Source organism: Nothoprocta perdicaria, unplaced genomic scaffold (assembly GCF_003342845.1).
Source record: "Nothoprocta perdicaria isolate Ctin4 unplaced genomic scaffold, notPer1 scaffold_40, whole genome shotgun sequence".
NCBI lineage: Eukaryota > Metazoa > Chordata > Aves > Tinamiformes > Tinamidae > Nothoprocta > Nothoprocta perdicaria.
The window spans coordinates 3,527,874-3,553,733 of NW_020455644.1; the positions used below are offsets into that span (position 1 = coordinate 3,527,874).

At 45.8% G+C, this 25,860-nt stretch overlaps 1 protein-coding gene across 1 annotated transcript in view; it reads right to left on the reverse strand.

The window, feature by feature from the left end:
* The window catches only part of TRIM71 (tripartite motif containing 71), a 49,219-nt gene that overhangs the window by 12,761 nt on the left and 10,598 nt on the right, over positions 1-25,860 (reverse strand). The gene's annotated exons all lie outside the window — the stretch shown is intronic.

Sequence of the window (25,860 nt, forward strand, 5' to 3'; positions counted from 1 at the left end):
TGTTGAATTAAATTCTCTTAGCTAGGTAACCCTAAAGCGTATTATAGTGAGAAAGTCTCAGATTACCATGAAAGATTTAAAAATCCACTACAGGATTAGACCAAGTAGAGTTTCCACGCTACAAGTAGGTTTTTTTCCATCATCAGCTGTTGGATCCCTACCTCATGGAAAAGGGCAAAAGCACTGGTGCCTGCCTTGTCCCACGGTTGCCACCCGGCACGTTCCAGGTCCACCGAATAGTTCACGGTGCAGCGTGTGACATCCGCTCTGCCCTCCTCCCCCAGAAGACAGCGGGGAGGAAGACAGGTGATCCCATCAAATTTCCTGTATCGCAGGAGCCATGCTCCAAGCTCCTATGAGTGCGACAGCTGAAGCGCTACACGGATTAATTCCTCAAAGGGGTGTGTGTCTGAGTGCGTGCGCACGCGTGCCAGGGAGGTTTTACTGAAATCCCTTCTTTTGCAAGTTATGTTTTGCTGTAGGGAAATCTGAACTGAGCTTCTTTTATTTCTGTTCAAATAGCAAATCCCCGTGTAGTATCTCAGATTCTCCTAGTCTTCTGGAAAGATGTGCTGCCTTGGCTCCCAAGTGCGTTAGTCAAATAAAACAGCATCTTCTTCAACCAGAGGGCTCCCTGTCTTTATGCTGCAGTTGCCTAAATCTGAATATAGTGTTTACTTTTATTTTGTGCAGCTCTGTAATTGCACTGTTGAAATTACAGGGAACATTTATTACATGTTGCTGAATGACTCCACTTAAACAACTGAGAAGTTTTGAGAGGATGAAAACCAAGACAGGGTATCAAGTTAAGTCATATGAATCCAATGTACTTTAAAAACCTACAGTAGGGATTTGGGGCCTCAATCAAGTAGAGCAGCTGAACAGAAAATGGTGACCATATGAGCAGAAGCTCCCAAGCAAGCTAAACCTGACTTCAGTTGTCCTATTCCACTCCCTCCAAAACAGCTAACACCAAAAGTAGGGTAAACACCAGCAAACCGTCCCGTTCTGGAGCCCCAGGTGCTCCTGCTGCAAAGTGACTGTGTACTGTGGTGGTAGAGAGTTATTCAACTGCTCAAGCCAAGGGAAACCAGATCTAAGGTGTTCAGTTGCCTCTTGCCTCCCACCAAACAGTGGTGGAAAAGGCGACCCTTGAATTCACAAGAACAGGGCGCTTTAGAAGTGCAGATTACACAGGAGAAAAACAAAACAACTTCCCCAAAACACGGCAGGCAATCACAACCCAAAACACATCTCTTGAGTAGGCACCAGCAACCATCAGAAGGCAAAGGAAGGCAAAGGCTCCCCCGATGGTTTCTTAGTAATGAGAAAACGGTGAAGACAAAGTTCACAGCCTAGATTTAAATCTGAGAGCAAAGGGGAGTTAATGAGCCTGGGGGAGGGAAGGGGGAGGAAGCAAATAAGGGCGATCCTGCATACTCTGCCATTACCCTGTTATTTCCAAGTTATCTTAAACACACACAGGAGAGAGAGCCCCATGCATAACCCCCGCGGCGCCCGCTGGCCGGCCGGGAAGGGAGCCGGCCCCGCGGAGCAGCCCGCGGGCGCCCCTCAGCCTCAAGATGGCCGCGGAACCTTCCAGAAGGGCCTTCCCGGCGGCCCCACGGGGAGGCCGCGCAGGGCAGGCCTCCCGCTGCGGCGGCTCCGTGGCCACGCGAGCCGCTGGCTCCCGTGCCCGGGTCACCTCCTGTCGGGGACACGGCTCCACGCCGGCTTCCACGGCAAAGGAGGGAGGAAACAGGGAAGCTCAGGGAGCAGGGTGAGCGGCTGCTCCCCTGCACCCGCACAACCTGCGTTCAAAATGAAAAACAAGACCAGTCTCGAACGGTCGGCGAGCGAGGGGAGGAAGCGAAAGCAATTCCAAGGCTCCCCTAAAACAGCTCGGCTGCCAATGCCAAACTTTACAAAACAATACTTGGAAGAAAAGTGCCGATTTTTTGTTTTTTTAAACCCTGTCCTGCCTGAAGGGGCAGTGATGGGGTGGCGGGGACAGGAGCTGCGCTACCATTTGAGCCCCCACCCAGGTAATTCACATGTTTCCCAAATGCCTGAGCGAGCGTTTTATGAACCAAGTCTTCAAACGCGCTGGTTTTCCCAAAGAGCAGAAATGCTCCCACAGAGGAAGAGGAAGGAGAGAGAGTGGAGTGAGGGACAGGGCAGCAGAGCCCATTCTTCTTTCCAAGAACTGCAGAATTTTATAAGCTCTATGTAAATTATTTTTTCCCCTAAAGTAATTAATCTATAAATAATTACAGCAAGGTAGGGTTCTTCTATAATAAAACAAATGGATAACACATCAAAATATATTTTGCTAAAAGTCAATATTGTTCTAGTAAGGGAGCGGTGAATAACTCCTAAGTTATTTTTTAAACTATTACTTTAATTATTATCAGTTTCTACCAAAATCGAATGAAGATGGGAAAAGGCAGAAGCAAAAAGGGGAATTGCTTTGGAGATAGTTGATAGTGATTTATTTTAAAATAAATCAGCTATGGGTTGATTATTTCCCAAACAGGAAATATTTCCTGAATTGGTGGCATACAATTTTCGACACAAAACAATAGAGGGAGCCCACTCCAATTTAAACAGAATCAGTGAACCATATTACAGGGCTATTCATCTTTTACAGCCGCGGCAGCCCCAGAAATACAACAGCAAGGCCATAAATGTGATTGCTTCAGGAAAGGCTGTACAGTGTACCGTAAAAAACATTTTACAACAGCGGGAATTCCTGGGTGTCGCTCTCCCCATTTTTTGGTCCATCTGCTTTCAAAGGGGGCCGGGGGAGGGGTGGCCACGTTGTTAAACGTCCCCCGGGCCGGCGCGGCCATCAATCATCATCTGATGAATGGCCGCTGGAGCTCAACCCTGACCCCGCTCCACAATTCCCACACCAGCCGGACCGCTGACCGCCTTCCCGCACCCCCTCCCGCCTTCCAGCCCTCGCCAGAATTGCCCAAATACCAAGGGCAGACAAAAGCAATGGAATGCAGCGGGCACCGCAAGCCCGGCGCCCACGAGGCCTAGCCTTAACCCATGGCTAAACAACCCCCTTTCGGCAGCCTTAAGGGTGCCCTTTTCCCCTCCCGGCTCACACGGAGCTTCCCCTCGCGCTGCAGCACCTTTAAGAGCATATATGCATGCGCATGCTTAAGGGCATATATGCATGCACGGGGCAAATGACAAAAGCCACCGGACTGCGCTGCCGCATTTAGTTTCTGCCGTGACATTTCAGTATCTTGTAAGGATTGTTTTTAAGCCTGCAATGCTAACAGTTTGTAACGCAAGGGCAGATTTTAAGGTGTCGAGTTCTCTGGAAGCTACCCGATAGCCTTGGATAAACCAAACAACAAGAAACAGAGACAAAAAAAGCAGCCTCCTACATTGTGACATTGTGTTTTTGAAAGAAAGGAATCTCAATTTGTCTTTTGAAACTTATCCTGAGTTTATGGAAAAAAAAAGAACACATACCATACCTTACCCATCTAGATATTTTTTCCCACCACTAAAGGTATTTTATTATCTAGTTGCCTTGACTGTAACTTGTGCTACCAAAGTCACCGGTGTTTGAAAGGCTTGGGCCATTACAAATTCACTCTCGCATGATTCTCTCCTGTTTCTTCCTGCTGTTTCCCAAAATACTGGGAGAAAAACCTGCTTCCCTGCATCATTCATGCAGCACTTCTTTCCCCCCCCCCCTTTTTGTGCACACGCCACTCAAGACACTGGTTCAGTGTTTGGTGCAGATGGTCACTGTGGAGTTTAATTGGAAAGAGGTAATTTTTACTCTGTAGGAAGCTGGCCCTGATTTCCACTTTAAGGACAACTTGTGACAATTAACTTAGTTGTCACCATGATTAGAGAAGCATTTTAGGAACTTTAACTCCTACAGCGATATTATATATACTCTCAGCTTAAAACTCTAAATATAGATCTTGAAGACTGAAGCAAATCATACACACTAGAACTACAGACTATTTCCCCCATACATGGGACATTGTTTTATCTTGCAGACATATTTAAAAACCTAGAATCCCAGCCCCCTGACTTTCCTAGCTAATGAAAAAAAATCCTCTTTTTTAATGTTCACATGGATGAAAAGCTGCGGTGTAGAAGACAGCAGCTTCATGCAAAGTGTTCACGGCTGCATCCAGCAGCAGTGGAAGCTGCTGCACATGCTCCAGAAGGGGCTCCACAGCTGACTAAAGAATTCACTCTGAAACTGGGGTCAATATCTGTTTAATAAAATTCCTACGATAATGTGGACACCCTTTCTACGATAATGTGGACACCCTTAGGTAGTAGGGCCCTTTGCTATAGGGCATGCAGTGTGCACTGAGCAAGATTTACCACAGGGAATTCGTGGACACCATTTTGCTATTTATCCCCTCCCCAGCTGGGGGGCTTGGAGGAACCAAGAAGGTTTCTGGTCCATTCATAAACTCAAGGGCAAGAGGATCATTCAGCCCTATTAGGCTCAGCTTCATTTCCTTAGTCCATACTGAATGATAAAAGGCTGGATAATGGGGGCATTCAAGACTCATGCAAGCCTGCAGCTTATAGCAAATGAAGCTGTAATGCACTGCACCTTTTCTTTAAGCACTAATGCTGATGTCCCTCCTTCCCTGGCTGTTCCAGAGGGAACTGCTCCCGCTTCTCAGATACACGGGTAGTTGTCCTGAGCCAGTACAGCCAGTACGGGTGGTAACGTTGGGGTAGGACTCAGCAGTCAGAGAAGCTGTGGAGGAAACTCACTTACCAAACCTGAACGTAAGCAGCACTGCCCCAAATGTGAATCCACAGCTCAAAGCTGTGATCTCACCTTGCAACTCAACTGACCTGCTGGCTGCTCTGAAGTAAGGATGAAGTCAGGAAGCCCATTCCCCCTTCCCGCCCTGGTACTCACCGCTCCTGCAAAGACTGGGGAGGTGAAACCACAGCAAACAGCACGAGTCTAACTGTAGAAAAGAGGTTAACTCAACCAGCTGACCCTGGCATCGGAACAGCCAAGCCAGGCACTAGGGGAAGAGGTAAAAACCCACAACTAAGGTCAGAAAGAGTTGCAGATGAGGACTACCCATTACATCAGCTGGGCTACAACACAAAGCCACGTAGTTCAGACCTGATGCTTGGCCAACTGCACAGTAACACATTTTTATCTCATTTCCAGTTGATGATGTCTACCTCAAATTCCAGCTGTGAGAATACAGAGCTGGCTCTAGTTAAACTAAACAGGTTGTTAAACTGGATTACTCAAAATCCTTGATTTTTAACTTCTTTTTCCTTTACCTCATTTACCCTCAAAATCCTTGATTTTTACCTTCTAATTCAAGAAAGCTGCACTGCTAGAGTTCAGAAAAGCCCCTTGGTAATAACAGCTGGGAGCGGAGCAAACACCATCTCAATCACAGTTTGCATTGGCAAAGGAGTGTCACTTCTAACCCCAATCCTTTGAGATCCCCTTTGCTGTGAAGACCACCCAGTGTCACTCCCAACAGCGCAGCAACAGGCTGTGAACTGTGGCTAGAAGATAGGAAATCACAACTTGGACAAAGCTGGTTTAAGGAGCTGCTAACTGCAATATTACGGAATTACATCCACTGTGCTTCAGACTGAAATCTCAAGAGGGGCTAAGATGGCTGTAGCTCCTGGTTACAGCCACCCACTCAAAGCCCTGGAGCTGCAGCACCCCGGGCGTTTCTTTCAGCAGCATCTCCATCAGCTGAAGTTCATCCATTGCAGATATGGAGAAAGAAAGGTCTAACAGCACAACATACATCTGGAATTTACCTAAAGATTAACATCTCATCGGCTTGCTTACTTAAAGCTTAACTGGGCCATCTGATCTAATTACTATTAAATATTATCTCAAAGATTCTGGTTACTGGCACATTTTGCATCCTCTTTTTAAGAGCTCATTGCTCCACTCCTTCCCAAATATGGACAGCCAAAATTTAATACACTTCTTGGGCTGTCACTTAGGTACTGCACACGTAAGTCTACATTTAGTGATTTTCTTCCAAATAGATAGTTTAGGGATAGGAAATCCACATTCCTTTTGTTTTAAAAATCCTGGCACCTCTTTCAGCGCTGAGGCAGGTAAATTACCTATCTCTAGATACATGCAATAGTATCAGTAGCTACTAGGGCCAGCGGTGATAAGAAGTCAGCTCTTTTTTTGGAGCTTTCAACAGGGGAGCCCCAGTGCTTCAGAACACAAGTCGTCAGCTGCTTAAACGCAGCTTCTGTGCCAAACCGACGTGACACAGACAGCAGCAGGGTGGTCTTGGCAGAAAGGTTGGTGGGTCAATCCAAACATTCAGCAGTTCAAGGCAGCAAGTCGGCCTGCTGTAGAGGCAGATATTAAACCTTGTCAGGACCCAGATTTACTTTCAAGTTAATCTGTCCAGATTACTGCTAAACTGAGGGAAACTGTCCCCCGAGCTCTCCAACTCTTCGGCTCTCTCCAAAGCGGAGTGTCTTGTGATTCTCAGTCCAAGGCTGAGCGATGCTGCCATGGGTTAATGGGCTGGACGACAGGTTTGTTATTGTACACGGTGGAGTTTTATGTGGAGAACTCATTAAATCCCAACGTCTCTACAAACTCCTTGTAACATTCTTCCTTTTCTGCACAGCTTTCAACATGGGAGCTTTTGGAGATTTTCTGTCTACTCATGGGAAGAGTGAGCAGAGGAATCAGGTCCTGGGCAACTGCTGGCCTTAGTACAGAAAGCTGGGAGCAGGGATGCTGTTGCATACTCTGCAAACAAGTCTCAGGAAAACATCTTTGTCTCCAGCACGTTCGAGCTGAACCTTATACCTTTGGACCCGAAAAAGGTGGCAAGGAAAAGGCCAGACGCAGGACCTCAGCCAAAACCAAAACAAGCGACAACTCCAAAGTTCCCAGGCTTGGTTCAAGGCCCAGGGAGCCTCTGGAACGCAAGACGAGGTGTTGTTTCACAGCAGAGTTAAGCTGAAGGACAGCGAGCAGCCTCACGGATCAGCTTTGCTGGGCTCGGCACAAACAGCTCAATCTCTAGCATTAATTCACTTCTAGACCTGGTCTATGGTTAAACCACCACAACCTCTGAGACAGACCTTGGAAAATTAAGTCTAGCTATTCAGTAAACTCCTATTAATATTTTTTGAAAGCAACAGAACCTAAACACTTCCCCAGGCTGAGGGGTGTGTGTGTGTGTGCGTGCACAGAGAGCATGCTAGATTAGGTATCTAGAATATTATACAAATTCATTTGTTAGGGAAGAAAAACTGATTAAGCGGAGAAATAACAGCTTTTCTTTTCTTTTTCCCTCCTCCTTCTTCTTCAAGGAAACACCAAGCTTCCTTTATCTCACACATTTTCCCCGAGAAACCGCGGCCTCCTGTATTTCAACTCCCAACGGAGTCCACGCCAGCTCTTTTGTTTTTGACAGAATACCAGAAATCTTTGTTCGGAAGAATTCTTTAGTACACAAACTGTTTCCTGTTTGTGCACCAGCCCTCTTGCTCTTTCACACCGTGCAATGCTTCGTTTGCAGCATCTAGCACTTGTTTGTTGCAAGACAAGTGGAGATAATTAACATTTCCACATCTGGGAGGAAGATTAAAAAAAGTTAAAAACACTGCATTAGTTTAGTCTGTAATTAAAACTGCATCAATGGGAGAATATTAGAAAATGAAGAAGTTTAATTCCCACTCCTGTTTGCACTTTGCAACTGTATCATATAGTTTTTTCCCCTTGCTCGCCTGGCCTTACCTGCAGTAAGAGCCGCAGAGGACAAACAGGACAGAAAAGTGCCTGAAAGAACTTGTACTTAAAAAAAAAAATGCATTTCCATATGAAAATCTCTTTTAAACTTTAAATTACAGCTTAGCTTAAACTCTTAATTTCTACCTAGAAAGCGCATACTCTATTTGTGGGAAGATTTGCCTCGATTCCGGTTGCTGTATTTAGACTAAAATGGTTCCAACCATGTTGCATAATCCTTACAGAATTAAAAGGCACCCGTACACTTTTTTAAAGGATCAGTCTTAGGAAGTAAACACAGGCAGATCGACCAAATCTCACAGCCTGTGCTAGATGAGCACTATGGATACAGAAGTGGGCAATTCCAGTCTATCTAATGCTCCTAGGAGCAGGCTCTGCTCACTCTCTGGTAGGCAGTGTCGCTGCTCGTGCCAGACCCTGTCCCTAGCTTAGCACCAGTTGCGGGGTGCAGGGGTTTACCTAGTGCCAGACACGCCAAGACCCACGTGCACCAGTAACCGAGGGGATGAGGCCGCTTGCAATGACGCCTGCTGGGAAGACTGGTAAGTACTTGCACATAAAAAAATACAAAATCTCTTATCGATTTATAATTAGGAACAGAGCCTTATTATGGTTCTGTGACAGCTGCATCTCTGTAGGATAGAGAGCAAGGAACAGCACTGTAAGGTTGTGCTTTACGGCATAAGGGGAACACTGGGTTATCAGGAAGGAATTCCGGACAGGGAGCAACTGCCCGAGGGGGCACTTAGTGTAAGTATGGGGGGTCAGTGACAAATCCAAACCCAAGCAGCAGACAGCAGCTATGCCGTGCACGGGCACAAGTTGCACCAGGCAGGGAACGGAACCCGGGTGCTCTCCCTGCTCCTGCCTTTCGCCTCTTCTGCCCTGTAAAGCACAGCAAGAACAGCCACGATGCTGAACCCCAACAGCGGGAGTCGCTTAATAAAAAATATTGTGAAACAAGCAGTGCCTGTTAAACACCCGCGGTGCCATATGCACAGCAACCTCGGGTCACAGCAGATCTGACCAGCTAGGAGCTTTTATTAGGAAACGAGCAAGCCAGTTGTCTGGGAAAGCTGACATATAAACCCACAGCCAGTGTTTTACACTGCAGTATTTCTCGTTACTGCTCGTGTGGGGAGCACAAAGGCAGCACCGGAGGGGCCTGCTCTTCTGCGATGTGGTGCCAGTCACTACTTTGACACATTCCCCACACGAGCTCCTTACTGGGTAAGGCCCTTGTAGGAACTCCACTTTCTCTGCTAAGCCCAGGAGTGGCCAACAGACCTTTGGAAGAAATAAGTATTCTATACTATATCCTATAAGTATTCAAGGGCTGCCTCCACACCAAGTCAGTGTTCACACACTTGAAGGGCAAGTATAGAAGTCTACTAGCTTAACTATATGTGTTTTAGAGTAGGAATAAAAATTATGTTGAGGGATCAGTAAGGATTCATCATTAATAATGAAATCCTATCAACAGCAACATAAAAAAAATAGATTTCACTGCCAAAAAAAAAAGTGCTATGTTCTAAAGTAAGACAGTAGTCTCCAAGGCACCCTACTGAGATACTGTATCAGAGAGCCTTGGCTATCACCATCAAATTGTACCATGTCAAATAACAATTATTTACTCTTAGCCTATGACTCAGCACCCATCCCCAAGAATGTTTTTCCACAGAAACAAGCATTTCCTTGAGAAGCAAAGCTTTATAGCTTATAATAGAGCATCAGGACTAAACTTCTCAGGTTAATGGGTCTGCCATTCCACTCAATTTTGAGGATTACACCATCAGGTTTTATGAAAGACGCCTCATGGAAGTGTTTTCCCACTGGCGCTAGTGCTCCATTACCTCCAACTGAACTCTAATATTTAATGTTTGTTTTGGAAGACCTAGTTGTCTTAACAGCCACAGGGCATTTCAATAATCATATAACAAACATCACGGCAGGTTACTCTTTAATCCCTTGTGAGTCAATGAGTACATTCTTGTCCATCTATCATACAGTGACACAGCCCTGCAGAGACTGCCAAAAAAGATACTGTAAATCATAAAAGAAAAACAGATCTAAGAATAAGGAGATCTATTCCTGGAAGTCAGAAATGTTTACTCAGAATAAGTTAATCACCATCATTACATAAGAGTGAGAACAACAGCTAAATCTTTGTTTATACCACTAACACAGAAGTAGAGAAATTCATATTTCCCTCTGAAGATACGGGACGAGTTTGCAGTATTTGCCCCTGATAAGAGATGCATCTTGTTTCTGTGGTCGCAGAGCAAAAGCGGGACCTCTAAAGCTTGAGAGAGCCACATTAAATGCTCCCTACCCTCTGCACTTGTTCCCCAAATCCTGGAAACAACCAGCAATACCAAATTCCAAGTCCTATGACTTTTCCTGAGCAAGTATTTTGTAGCCAGAAGACATTTTCTTTTGCGGGGTTTAATTGCTGTGAAGTGTACTTTTAGCAAACAATATCTTTTCTTTTAATGCCCCGCCTTTTCTTTTAACAGCCCTTTTCCTGATGGACCATTAAGATCCTTTCTGTCCATCTGAATTAGAAAAAGGAGGGAAGAGATAAGAGCTCCAAGATGAATAGTTATTCAATTAAATGAGAGCTGAAGGAGGGAAAAGTAATTTCTTCAAGCTACAGAGCACACCTGAAACAAAGAACCTACAAGAAACACAAAGATTTTCATTTTCTTTTTGTGATAGGTTCAGTTTGGGGAGAGCAATGCTGTCAATAATTTAGCCCAGCCACGAGGCTCAAGTTAAGATTTATATACATATATTCATCATCTGAACCTGTTCCATGCACCGACATGGGTCACACATAACAGCACCAGTACTTCTACCGCCACCGGGCCACTTTTCTTGTTCAGCTTCATAGTTCTGGCTTAACCACACTAAAACTGGTTGGGTGCCCCCCCTGTCCTGCTTCAGCAACATAATGCAAAGATTTTTCAAAGATCTGAAAGCATCTCGGACTTCAAATGGTCACACACCTTAAACCCTTAGATGAAAGGGCCAGCTTTCCAACAGCATCATCCCTTGTTCTACAGAACATCTAGTAGCTTCAGGATTGCTTATGTGTTGTGCACGGAGGTTGGTGTTACCTTAACAGTAGTCTTATCTGAGCCTTAAAACTGGACAAATGATAATATATGGAAGGCGTTTCCAACTGTGAATAGTAAAGGCAAATCAAGAGCTATTCAGGAAGAGGGAAGCGTCAAATGCAACTTGAGTTACCAAAGAGAGAAGGGGAAGAGATGTCTTCCCTTAAAGATATGCTGATGCATCAGATTTACATCCCATCACAAAAAAAAAAAAAAAAAGAAAAAAGAAAAGAAAAGCTTTTCCATGACAAGAATCTCCTTTTTGTCAATCTATCTTGTTAGGCACACATTACAAGCCCTTTGTCACAGCAAGGCAGAGCGAAGACGCACCACGAGCATGTTACATTAGAAATGAGCCGCGTTTGGACTGAACTCATGCCCGCGCCTGGGTACGCAGTTCCCCCCAGCAGACCAGGTTTACGCCAGGCCGGGATTTCCCCGGGAGGGAGGCAGCAGGCAGGCAAGGCCGCGCTTTTACTGCCGCAGCACGGCCCGCAGCAATCCTCTGGGAACACTCCTGTGTACACGCGCAGCGCCTGCGTTTCAGCCACGCGGTTACCAGCGTGTTGACAAACGCAGCTATCTCTAGCACAGAAGTTAAGCCACATACATTTATTTTTATGTATTGCTCTGCTCGTTGCAGATTGCAATTTCCCCTGCTTGCCAAGAACTTTTGAAGAAGCTAAGGGTCTTATTATTATTAAATGAAGTGGTGGACAGATTATTTTCTGCAATCCAGGCAGGAATATATATATAAATCCTGTATGTGTAAATATATATGTAAAAAATCACATATGTATATAAAGTCATGTATGTGTGCATGCATGTGTATAATATATATAATCATGTTTAACCAAATTTTGAAGCATGAAAACATAAACCTATTGATTTTCCTAAATAGCTTCACCCTGCCCCACAAGGTTACCTGGCTTCTTCCCTTCCTTTCTTCCCTCCCTTCCTATCCAAGGGCTGGAGCACTTAACAAACCACACACAGGCAAGGACCTCTGGTAGCTCCACACACTACGGACCTACTGCACAGGGAACATCGCTTCCTGTGACTCCCCTTTCAAGTAATAACCAGACCCACTGATTCACTTAGGATTTAATGAGATTACAGCTTGAGGTGATTTGACTGGAGACCATAAAAGTTTTAGGAGCCCATCTGCTCTGCCAAACTAACCTCTCACATGGAGACCAGCTATGGGCTGACCTTTCAGAGCGGCACTGGAGCTCAGCAAGAATCCAGTCAGATGGGCCCTTGGTAGGACGGAGCAGACAAAAACCAAGAGATTTGCACATTCAGGCTGAGGAGTTTCCATATGTATAGGAGTACTCAAGGGGGATCTTTACAAACCATCAGGAAACTTCTTTCAGCAAAGGCTGCTCGCCTCGGGGTACTTACCCCACCATTACCGCACCATTACCAGCAAGTTTAAAGCATGACCCTTGCAATGGTTCCATAGGAATGTGATGCACTTTGCACCTCACAACAGATACATCAAAAAACCTGGGGGAGAGAACTCTACCCCTTGATGAAATGGTGTAAAAAGCACCCTCAAACCTTCCTCATCACGCACAAGTCTAGGTCAGCCCTTGCCTTGCATGCATTTTCAAAACCAACCGCAGTGTGTGTCTCATGTTGCCAGTATCAAATGAAACATGACTTATTTTCCCCAAATCATACCCCCTAAAAAAAAAAAAAAAAAAAAAAAAAAAAAAAAATTGGAGAGATTGGGGGCACAAAGGCAGAGAGTTACCCTGAAGAGGGACATTTTGGAAGGACTAGTTGAAATACTTAAAATCTTCATCTAAATGCCTGGCGAACCTTCAAGTTTTGCCCTTACAAACCAGACACCGTTGCTTTTTTGGGAAAACAAAAATACCCCACACATGCACACAACTGGACAGCTGCATTTTGTAGCTTAAAATTTGGGTGCTATTTTTTCCCCCCCTTCCCCTTTTAGGCCGAGATGTTTTGTTCTCCCTTCAGTAACAGGCCCCAATATGCAAGTTACATCTGGAAACAGACAAAAGCCAACTGCCCAGCAGTATTGGAAAATTAAAACATTGGGTCAGACTCAAACGGACTGGGAAGGCAAAGGTCAAAGCAGCATTAAATCATTAGTTTCCCAGCTGCCACCAAGGCATGGAGTTGACCTTTGATTTTGTAAGAAGTGGTCCAAGCAATTTTCTGGTGGCAATATGGGCGATCTGGCACACTGGAATATTATCCTCGAGTTTGCGGGGGAGGAGGGTGTTAGGTCTTGCAGGCAAAAATTAAACTAGCCTTTCAGTGTCTCCAGACCAAGACCAGCACAAGGAAGCTGGAGGGATAATTAGGGAATATGAAGTTATCAGGCTTTAACGCAAAAGTTGTTCAGGCAACTTTTATTCACCGTAGCAGGGGTAGCAAGATAAGTTTAAGAACACAATGAATGTGCAGTAGAGAATACTGAAACACTGTATTTCTTTCCTGAATTAAATTTTCAGTAGATTACACGTATAAACAGTTTTAGTTGTGCACTTTTAAACACTACATTTGCAGCAGAGATTGTACTTCTCAGAACGGGGAAGACCACAACACTAGTTAGTCTGTGGCAAAGTCCCTCAGCAGTAACTCCCGAGCACCAGGGCTGAACGTGCCGAGTTCTGCCCTGGCCGGTAACCAGCTTGTTTCAGAGTCAGGATTTTCACTGCCATAGGCAGACTCATTTCTTTGCACACCCTTTAAGTCTTAGGGTGCAGAGGCTTAACTACTCATACTCCCTCATCAAGGCCATTCAGAGAAAAAAGTAAGCGCTCTTTGCTTCCTCAGCATTCTAGTTTAACTACATGAGCACAAGCTCCAGTTCATTAAGACACCATGAAGTGTCGCATTCGCTGCGTGTGACCTGCTCGAGCCCTCTGGCTCCTGGATGGAGGACAAGTTCTGCCACTGCACACTGCTCTGGGAAAGGCGACGTCCCAGGTTTGCCTCAGATCTGCAAGCCACAACTTAAAGTGAATGCTTATGGCTGCTGCTGCTCTGCCTTCCTTTTCTGCTGTCCCAAGGAGGGTACAAGAGGTGCAAAGCCTTAAAGCTAGAAATAGGTCTCACTAAAAATAGCCATTCTCCACATTCCTATTTTCTTAACTTGGAGTCCCATTAGTGGTTTTCTCGTACAAACAAGTAAGACACCAATTCACGTTAGTTTAGGGTTGGATAATAAGGCTATTTCTGGATTTCAGCATCACACTGACCCAACTTCTGCCTTGAAAACCTATAAAATCCAGCTACCTCCTCACCCTCTCCCCTGAACGGGCAGTTCTGTTTATCATTCGAGATAAGGCAAGACTATGCCCTGGAGCTCCGGGGGGCTCAGAAGTACCCCCTCTTGGACCATAACCAACGTCCCAAACCTCACCAGCGCTACAGGTGGCCATTTGCTGCCAACATGGAGCTTGCCTGGAAGGGAAATAAGGCAGGAATCATACCAGTGACTGAGTAGCCCTGATCTTGCCTTAGCACTATGCTGGCATGAAAAATACCCTCTGCTGGTAGCAGGAAAAAGGATGTGCTTTCCACATGATCTCCATTCTCATCGCTAGGAACTGATCATGATGAGATGGGCCAGGATTCTGTACCAAAACTGTATCCCAAACTTTGGGACAAAGAAAGAAACTTTAAAACTTTGAAACTCAGAAACTTTGTCCCAAACTTTGAATTATTCAGAAGAAACCCCCAGAGAGTCACTGATGTCTTACCTCAGAGTCTCAAGGTGGAAAACCCAATGTGTGTATTTGTACACACAGAAGGGCAAGTTAAAAGCAGCAGTGGGCCATGGGATTCATAGACTGAGGAAAGCGGTAAGTGCCAGTACAGCCCAATGAAGATAACTCATGAAAAGGGCACAGGATGTTACATCCCTGTCCCCTTCCCCACCCGAACCGAAGGGGTTCACTTGCTATCATGCCATGGCAGTAACGGAGCTCGCAGGCCTCTAAAACAAGGTTGGGGAGAGGCAGGGCAGACCTTTGGCAGCTGGATGAGGGCTCACCAAGAGGCCCTCCTTCGTGACCGCTCATTCCTCCCTGTCCATGCGGCTCTTATCACGGGAGCCAGATGCGAGGGGAGCTGGTGGGGAGCCGACAGGGAGCAGCAGGGCCTGGGACGAGCGGCTCCAAGGGCGGGTGTGGGGCCCACGGCCGCAAAAACAAGGCGCCAGCCCAAGGCCTTGGCACGCAGCGCCCTGCTGCGTGGTCACCCCTCAGGACAGCAAGCGGGAGAAACCCCAGGCTCCGGAGCGCAGCCCCGTGCCTTGCGCCGAAACCGCCGGCGCGAGCTCCCCTTCGGAGCAGGTAGATGTTGTTCTGCTTGGTGGCCAACAAGCCTGCAGCAGGGCCGCTTCCTCCTCCAGAGGAGGTTTCGTGCAGAGCCCTCTCGTGCCCCTTCCTTCGGGCAGGCGCACAAAGCAACAAGGACTTGTGTTGGGTTGAACACCCCGCTCCCTAGTCAGCACAGGAGGATCATGCCATAACCCACCTCTGGGCAGGAAGCAAAGCGGAGTTTGGAGATTCCTCTAGAGCAAGTAACCAACAAAAGCCATAACCCCCACGGTTCCCAGGACACAGAGCTATTGTCGTCTCAGGCACAGCCGACCCCAGGAGCTCAGCAGACAGTCAGGCTGCCTCCTCCTGCCTCATGGAAGCAACATTTCCCCTAACAAATACTGATTGGGAACCTCGCTTCCAAGGAAATTGCATCCCAGGCTTTCCAGCTCCTCATCCGTTTCTAGCACTGACATTTCTGCCATCCCAAAAATGTGTGTCCACGTCTGTTCTGTCAACCACATGCTTAATTCTCTCTGGAGTTATTTCCCGAGAGAATCTAAATGTGGCCACAAAAAAAAAAAAGAAAAAAAAAGGAACAGTCAGAAGTGCTGGACACCTGTGTGTAAGTGATAAGTTTTCTGGTTTAGTTTCATCAGTTGGCATCACTGTTCAGTGATACAAGACAGATAACCACCCCTGCAGCTGAACCTTTCCAAGCCTACCATGCTCGCTGTCCTGCTCGGTCGAAAGCAAGGACCAAGATGCTTTCGTTTTAAAGGGCTGAGAGCTACCTGTGAAACTGCAGCTTCCCGGAAAGAAGCTGGACAAGGGGAGGAGGAGAGAGATCTCCAGCTTCACCCCAGTGGCTTTCTTCAGCTATTAACACTCTGGAAGAGGAAGGGCAGCTGTAGCAAGCATCTTCTCAAAAGCTGGGTCATCCTAGGACACGCCAGGTCAGGAGGACTTGCTCGGAGACACAAGTGAGTTTGAAGTGTCACAAGAAGCTCTGCTCTCCGGGCGGCTCGGGCTGCCAGCTGATGACAGTATGGGAAGGACAGATATAACTGAGATATAACTAAGTTTTCCTCTCTGCCCGTGGTGGTGCTTACGGCTGGCTGGCAGCAGACCTTTGCACCTTAACACCTACAGCTCTCTTGAAAGAGCAACAGAGAGGCTGTCAGCAAAATAAAACATGACTTTCCTCTATTAAAAGGTGTCTTGTACAATCTCATAAATGCTTTTCTCTACTGGCATTAAAAAAAAAAGGCAAAAAAGTAATGCTAGATAAGAGTCACATGCAGTATTCTCGATGCTGGCTCACCTATAGTAGAAGTGCTGCAAACGGAAGATAAATATAGTCCTCTACGATCTAGTAGATCAGTAGCTAAAGCCCTGTCTAGCTGAGGCTTTCAAATGTGACCTTTATAAGCAAAGCTGATCTTGCAGGAAGTTGCATGCTCAAAAAAAAAAAAAAAAAAGTAATTTCAGTGAAACAGGCGCTCAAGATGCTCGAGATCTGGAGCTAATACAGACCAGGAAGGGATTTCTTTTCTTGGGGGAAGAGGGGAGGAGTCAAAAAAAAAGAAAAAGAAAAAGCTTACTAAGAATGCTAACAGCAGACATTATATCCAATTTCTTTGCATTCCTTCCCTTCCCCCCCTCCTTTTTTTTTTTTTTTAAACAGGAGCAAACTTGCAAGTTAAGGATTCTGATCAATGCAACATGTTAGGAAAAGAGAGCAGGAGGTCAAGAGGAAATGATTAATCCTGTGCAGAAGACTGGCAGGATGGGCCCTGGAATGGCTTACCAGAACAATGCCCCCACTAATAAGCAGGTCAAAAGACCCTTACAGTGAACAGAAGCCCCAGTTACACTGTACATTAATATTCTCCCCTTACCCCAAAGTCACATTTGTTCACTGAAGCCAGATTTGGAAAGGGGAAAAAAAAAAAAAAAAAAAAGTTGAATTAGAAGACAGGTGAAAGAACTTGTGGTGCCAAACACAAGCAAAAAAAAATGAAAGATTAGATTTCAGCTAACCCACCAAACCTAAAAATGCACAAGAGCTGCATTTTTGGTGTTTACAGAAGCTCTCAGCAAGCTCAGGAAGGAGGGAAGAGCCCATCGCGACCAGTTCCACTTGCAACACTGACTTTGTGCTCTGTCCAGGCCTTGTGGCAATGCTCCCCCTGGACACAGGCAGCTCTTCTGCCAACCGCGGGGTTTCACAGCCTAGCAGGGAATAAGCCTGGGCACGTTCACTGGGCAGGCAGTACTTTGGACTGGAACTGTATGAGGCTTGAGGTTTACTGTGAAAGTATCTTGAATGGTGTGGTTTCATTACAACAAACAGCGCAGCAACACCGTCTTTAGTGCTTACTCCAAGGGATCATCCCAAACCCTTGCTGGTTTTCCCCTCCAGTTTATCCAGCATTACAGCTGTAAGGGTGGCCCTGTGGAAGCAGCCAGGCAAAGTGAGCTCGACTGAAAGACATTATGAAAACTTACACAAAACAGTTACTACCTGTGATGCAGCACACACAACCCCTCACAGGGACGTGCTTGCAAAGACGAGCTTTCAGAGAGGCAAATCCTGTCCACGCCAACCCTTAACCAGAGCACTTCTGCCCTCAGGATGCCCTTCTCCAGCAGCCAGGGCGCTGAACCTGGCCCTGCCGCGCAGCCAGGCCTAACCCTGCACAGGCTTCTGCACCAGGAAAGGAGGCTGAACCCTCACGGCACCATCTCGGCAAGTCAGAAACTCCAAATAAGACGTCTTAATTCCTATTACATTGAAAGTGCCAGCTGTTTCAATAGGCACAATCTTAATTTGTACTCTTTTCCTGCTCCGCTGTTTTTCTGCAGGGGAAAGCAGTGTGTGCTCACGCTCAAAACTAGGGAGGTCTTTGGCATTAACAGCTCATTTCAGCTAGGAAAATTCACGCCTCTTGAGAATCAGTGTCAAGTCAAAAACTACAGTTTATTTACAAGCAAGTTCGGACTCGGTGGGCTCCACAGCTCTTTTGGTTAAGACATAAAAGCCCAGCTCGCACACAGGGCAGGGTCGCTGCCTGCACTTCAATCCCACCAGCGCAGGCACGGGCTGATCTGCCCTGTGATCTCTTCTGGGTCCTGCTGAGACTCAGCAGATAATTTGCCCCTTCAAGTCAGGAGGCTATTGAGTCAAAAGTATTAAACTCACCTTTTGTGAATCCAATAGCCTACTTAGCCCATGTTTTCCTAGGGAAACTGATAATAATTCAGCATTAGGCTAAGCCACCCATTCCCCAACAAATTCTGTAGTACATGCCAAACAAGAAGAACTGGAAAGAGAATATACACACAAACACACACTCGAGGCAGTGTTTCCTTAGCATGCAGTCTATTTTAATACGTTCTGGTCACAATTGTATGAATTTTTGTTCCCCAAAAGCAAGGCAGAAATGCCCCCCCGAGAGCTGGGTTATGCACATGGTTAATGAAAGCTGAAGCACCCGAGCACTGAGCAGGTAACTGCAACTCCCCAGCCCTTCCCACACACACAGTGCCCTAACGCACAGGACAACCCTGCCAAGCCGATTCAACCCGCCAAACACACAGGGATGTTTTAAAAGCCAAATAATTGTTATCAGGGCCTCGGCGCACGTGCTGAGGTAAGGGCAAACATCCATCCCGCAGTGCCACCCCACACAACGGCAGGGAAAGTGGATTCCAAAGTTCAGGCACGGGAGCGGGGGCATCATGCTGCGATGCGTGCGTCTCCCAGCACCCAGGGTACTGAATTCGGGGGCAGCAGTCAAACCAGGAGGACACAAACGTTTTGGTTTAGGCTGCATCTCCTAAACCTATGCACTTACACTACACTTACTCCACAAAGCTCATGAACTCTACAACATGGTTCAGACATCTACAACCATAGTTCCCAAGCCTACTCAAAAATGAGGTCGGCAAACAAGTTCTTGGATATATAACATTTGTACAGGAGCAGTACTGCAGACCCTTCCACATGTGACCATTTTTTAAAGCAAGAAGGAAGTATCATAAGTTCTTATACAAAAAAAAAAAAAATGTTGCTATTGGTTTCTTCTGTTCCCCTGCAATCTATTACAATGCACATCACAGGGAGGACAGGAGGGAAAAAAAACAAAGTGAAGTGACAGCTAAATAAGCGCTAGCACCTCCGAAGAGCCACCTGAATACAGGCTGAGATGCCAATGTGTGAAACAGGCTCCGTCGCGACAGCCTCTTTCCATTCTGCACACAAGATGACTTTCAGACTTTCAGGTGAGCAAATTAATCTGTAACTCGAGTTTTACAAACAGGGTTGAGCCCTGCTGCCACCGCTCCACAAACTCAGATTACCTTTAAAAAACAGCCACCACCCCCTCGAGATTACACCCCCATTCCTGGCTGTTCTGATTATCATTGTTCCTGATTTTATTCCTACGCTTAAAGCCAGCAAACTCACCCCCCCAAACAGGAACTACTGTCCTCTCTCAGCCTCACATAGTTACTCTTTCCTTGACAGTCACTATCTTCCTTACACCACGATCCCCACAAAACATCAAGTGCTGCTCAGAGCAGAATCGGTTTTTAATCCTAAACTTTTGCGCTCCCGTTAGGAAGCCCAGCTTGCTCTTGGGACGGGCATTTCCCAGAGCCTTCAAATTTTATCCAGAGCAATGCTTTATTCAGCTTGCAATTTCTCCTAGTGGCTTTCCTCAAGCAAGAGCCTATAAAGGGAGTTTATTTCATATTTCTCCCAATTAAAAAGCCATCGTTTGGCCTTCCGAACGAGACCACCTATTTAGGAGAGGGGGAATTGGGAGCGGGGGAGGGAGGCACTTCCCAGCGCTGGACACGACTGATGAAAAATGGTTTGGGGAAAGAGGCAGAAGCAAGTGCGGGGCTCGCCTTCCCGCTGGAGAAGAACCACGTTGCCGGCCCCTGCGCTCCCATTCTGCGCCGCTTTCCCCCCTTGGACCACGGAAACAAGACAGATGCAGCCAGTATCCAGGCAGCAGCTGAAGGCCGAGCACTAGAAAGGCACTCGTGGGTGGGGGATGGAAGGGAAAAGAAGGAGAAGAGAAGAGGAAGCCATTTGGCTATAAAAAGGATCTTTCTTTCCTGTTGAAATGCAATGGCAAAGAGTGTCAAAATGGCTTAAGGGTGGGGAGGTCAAACATGTTTTGAGATGTTAAAAACTCTTTAAGCTTTGTCAGGGAGGAAAAAAAAGACCCAAAAAACCCCTCTAGGTAGGAGTTTTGTTTTGTTTATTCCTTCATTCAGAATACTTAACCATTGTAATAACTGCAAGCAATTTCGGAGTTTGCAGTCCGCTCAAGGAATACAATTATTTGGTTAATATTTATCCCAGGGAATCCTTCACTGCAAAAACACCTCAGGAAGGAGCGAATTTCAGACATCGCTGATACACTATTTGCCAACCCCTTTCCCTCCAGCAAACCTCCATTTTAAAAGCAGTCACTGCTGCTTACACAGTATGATTGATTCAGCAATAATACTTAAAAGACCCTGGAAAATAGACATTAAATAGCAGTTGCATTGAGGACAAAGCATCAGTGCTCTACATAATATGCCTTTGCATAATATGCCTTTGATATATACGCTAGAATTAAAAATAGGTATATATATTTTTTGCACAGTTTCATGTAACTACTGCCACTTCAATCCAAGGAAATTTCAGTGCTCTTTGAAGCCTGCATCATTATCTAGCTGGGCAATTAACGGTGCTTCCAAAAAGTCAAGGTGTGAGGGAAGACCTAATAAAACTCCTAATATCTTTCAGCCCTTTCCATTTCCTCACTCTGAGAAGAAAAAAACCCTGCAAAACCATTATTGCAACGTGCACTTGAGAAGCTCCAGTTGCACGCTGCAATGGTACATTTTTTAAGCAGTTTTTAAGCATTTTTTTTTTTCTTAATTGGAGCTATACCCGAATCCTCAGTTTCTCCTTCTCCTCAAGGCACAATTTCACAGTAAGGAGTAAGAGCTCCTATCCAGCCAGGCTTTCCAGAGCTCCCTCCCTTTCCTTAGAGAAGGGAGGCCGGGCTCATCCTGCCTCTCTTGGGCAGTCACTCCGGATCCTGCTCTCCCGCGGCTCCAGCGCCACCACCAAGCCCACCAGCTACAGGCTCCCGAGGCCATTCCGAGGAACAAGAAGCTGGATTTAGGCCTGCTTTAGCCTTGCCAGTGCCGATACAAGGCATGCGCATACACCTCCACAAAGCTGCTTTTCCCCTCAAAATTCCACCCCCCGCCGCCGGGACTGTTTTCGGGTAGAAGGGGGAGCTCGGGGATGGCAGCAGGGAGGAAGAGGAGGGGAGGAGGGGAGACCAGTCCTTCTGGGAGAGCGTTTCCGAGCTGCCATTTCTGAACAGATGCTTTATTCTCATCGTGGAGCTTAAGTTACAAATCAAGAAATTAATTCCATTAGCTAATTTAGAGGTCAGGATGTTTTTGTCAGCATCCTGGGCAATTCAATTCCCCAGCCGCCGATGCCCTTTAATACTCTCTCAAGCACTTTGTTTCTTGCTTGAGTTTCTAGAGTCCGTTAGGCAAAATTTCTACGGGAGGACAAGTCAAACGCCTCCCTCGCTTGGGCAGATTTTAACCACCAAGTCTTTCCAACTGCCACCGCATTGGTTTGTTATGGCGAGAAGGAGCATCAGGATTGTTCCACGGCAGGATTCGTGTCTGGCACTTTGTCAGGGCTGCAGAAGTGCCCCTTCCTTCTCTCACCCATTCTCAGAACCTGGTTCATGCCACAGACGCAAGTCCAGCCCAGCACCACGTGTGTAAGGACCGGACAAGGTGCCTGCAGCAGTCAAGGTGCTCAGGTAGAAGCAGAACTTCTGGTCAGGAAGCCTTGCTTGAATTAAGGTTTGATCATTGTTATCCCGCAAAGCTGGCGCGAATCCTTACCACAAATACACTGGCAGGGTAACCTGATCCTCTTTCCCTCATCTCAAAGAATTCAATGCTATCGGCTTCTGTTTATTTGAATTTGGTCAAAACTAAGAGCGGGGGCTCTGTTCTGCCCATCGCCTTGGAGGCGACGGGGCTGTGAATTCCCTCACACCAGGCGTCGCTCCCGCTGCCAGGGCTGCTGCACACGATGCGTTTGGTACCGCGACTGAGCGTTTCACCCTGCACACCCCTCTGACTGCACGGAAACACAAGATGAGCACAAGGGAACGGAGAAAGTGCAAGGGATGAGCACACAGATGGCAGTGCTTCTGTCCAGCAAATAAGAAAAACACCGTGTTGTTTACAGTATTCTTGTGAAGGTAGGGAGTCCAGCTCCATCAGGGCTAGAAGGCAAGAGGGGCAGACTCTTAACTGCTTTCTTCCCCCTTTCCACTGAGCCCAGTTATCCAAGATCACAATATAGTACCTGTACAGGCAACTCTGCTTAAAGCAATTGCTTTAAATAGTAAAAGTTTATAACTGCAAGGCCATAGACTTGTTTGAGGTCTACAGTAATTCAGGTTTAGAGTAATTTGGTACTTCTACACACGAAGATGGCAATACTGAAGAGTGGAGGCTCTGAGAATCAAATGCCACAAAAAGATTGTCCACTCTATTTCAGTGGGACAAAATACTCCATTCACAATGCTCAAGTATTTAATACTTGTGCATTTATACAGTTTGGCCTCTTCATTCTTAGCTTTACAACAAGAAAAAAGGAAGAGTAGCTGTATAAACCAGTACTTGAATTTCACTCAGCATTTAAGCTACCCTAAGGAAATCCCAAGGCTGAATTTTTAACATGGTTATTGAACACTAGAAGATGAAGTTTCAGTTCACATGTTCAGTGCAAAGGTCACAAGCTCTGCAAGACCATGATCAGAAACATTCCAGGGCAGTGTTGCTTAATTCATGGCAACAGCTTTATTTAACAAAAGCACTCAAGGAATGGTTTCCCTCCGTAACTCCATATGGGATCAAACATGAAACAAGCCAGCTTACCCCAAGACGTGGCTTCTTTGACCACATGAGAGCTGGATGTTTGGAGAACTTGTTTGGTTTTATTTTATTTTATTGTTTAGGGGTTTTTTGATTTTAGAAACCTGTTATTGTGAAAACATTTCTACCTAATTGTAGTGGAAAGAGCCATGCTATACATATTTTGCCGGAATTTCTCCCTCACTTGGAGCAAAGCAGACGGATAGAATGGACGGAAAGAAAACAACCCACACGCCGGGACACTGGCACTCACTTATTTAGGAGAGTATCTTTCAACAACAACCATTTGCTCCTAGTGAGCTGGTGGCAGCAGTTTGCCTAGGTCAGGCAGGGGTCTCTGGAGAGATGAATTTCCTTTTCAAGATCACAAATTCAGCATTCTGCATCATGCTGTGCAAGGGCCATGTGCTAGTTCATTAAGACATGTGCATCCTCAAACAAGTTACTAGATCCATTAATGTGGAAATGCCCTGGATTTTCTAGCCCACTTCTATCCCTACAGCAAGGGACTAGCTACGCAGTGGTCAAGGACACCCTCTGCCACAGGAACCAAATGGAAAAATGAGCAGATTCTCATTTTGGATAGAGATTGAGAACTACAGCTGGCAACTATTTCTTTATAGACATCTTAAAGATTTTATCAGCAAGCTTTGAATGAAACCATAAGCTACAACGTGGAATGGGATGCTAGTTTGCAAAGCAAGGAATAAGCCAAACACTGTCAGTTCCCCCAAAGCTATTCTTACCTAGCCTTGTTTCAAATTGGAGTGTTTCAACCAGAATCAAATGCTTATAATTGTATTACTTAAAATTGTAAGTAGCTGAGCAGATTCTCATCCCAATATAAGCCCTACAGAAATGCACATTCATTTCTGAAAGGTGGCAACTGTTCCTTAAGGAACACCTGCAGTAAACGGGATTTGCCAAGCAGCACATCAAGGTAGGGGATCTCTCCTGGTATTTGGATATTTGAACAGCACACGGTAGCCTCTGTTGACAGCTATCACTATCCTCATTTTTAATTGCAGTGTCTTCACTTGTTATGTACTGTACTTCCTTTCCCATCTACTCCCAGCTTATTGAAAGTTTCTCCAGCCTTTGAATGCCACTGGAAGACATTTAAACTTCAGGTACTGTTTCACCTAGATCTGTAGCTTTTCTCCTCCTCTAGCCATGTTGATATTAGAAAAAAATACATAAAGAAGTTCAAGATAGCACACAGAAGGCAAAAAGGTCCTAATTCAGGATATAAGTAAATTAAAATGGAAGGACACCTTGTGCACAGCTAGCACTGCATATCACAGAGCTTTCCTTTTTTTTTTTTCTGATATAGCTATATTGAATAAAACAAAAACAGCAGTTTTGATGAAATACACATTCAGTATAATTAATCTCTCTGGGAATAATATACTATCAAGCATTTCTTTTCATTTGGAAAAAAAAGTCAGCAGCTTCTTACTGTTTTAGCCAAATTCGAATACTACGTAAATTGCCAGGATACCCATAAGCAGCATTAGATGGTGACAGCAAATAAATAAAATGAGAAATGCCTCTTACTAGATAGCTGGAAGGTAAGAACATGTGCTCCATGTTTACACAGCAACTAGCACTAGAAATAACTAAAATGTAATTTAACAGTCAGGTATTTAGCCACAAGAACACCGAATAACAAAAAGGAAACTATGGCTTTTAATAAAAATCCTCTCAAAAAGCATCCAAGTGTAACTCCCTTTCAAAGTTTGCAGTTAGATTTAAGTGTGGACTGATAAAGTGGAAGAGAAAAGTAGGTTTGAACAAGACTTGTGCACCTTTGCCTGTTTCCTCCGTGCAGTAATTTGAGCTGCAAGATTTTACTACCTCCACTGCCCAGTGAGTTCATTCAGCCTGGTATTTGTTTCCTACCTCTAAGCTTGAGCCAGTTCATCCTGGTAATGAATGGCCAGGCACAGAACAAGTAGGTTTAGACTAAGGCTGAAAGAGAGGAAACGCATACCTGGGTGACAGGAGATGTCCACGCTAAGGGTACAGAGGCTGGTTGTGTCCAAGCCGTCTGTCTTGCTTTGCCTGCACAAACACTTGGGTCCCCAACTTCCCCTAATGAACCCACTCAAATGATGTGTGGGGCCCAGGTGAGGTCAAGGTAGAGGGAGCTGCATTCGGCAGCTAGAGCTTCTTAGTAGCAGCCCCGCTCTCTACCAGATGACACAGCCTGACCTTATGAAATAAATAAGTCTGTTTCAGAAGTGACACCATTTACAGAATACAATACAGGCACTAGCATTGGATTGTATTTACTATGGAAGAGCTAAGGAGTAGTTCAACAGCCTGAATTGATACATGTAAAGAATAAATAAAAAAAGGACAGGTGCTGTTCAGCATCTAAGGATTGAAATATGGAAAAAAAAACAACTATTAACTGAGAGCACAGTCCGAAGTCGAATTGTTCCATGCCAAAACAAGCCTCATGCCAACACTAGCACTTCTGAACGGAGGCTCTCCCATTCATACCACGCTTCTTCAGCACCGTGTTGCCACGAGCCCGGGACAGGAACACGAGCGAACGCTGCCAGTGCTCACGTACCGCCTGCTCCACCGACTCACCCGGGCACAGCAGGAGCCGTGCAAGGGCTGACCAGGCAGCGCTCAGGTG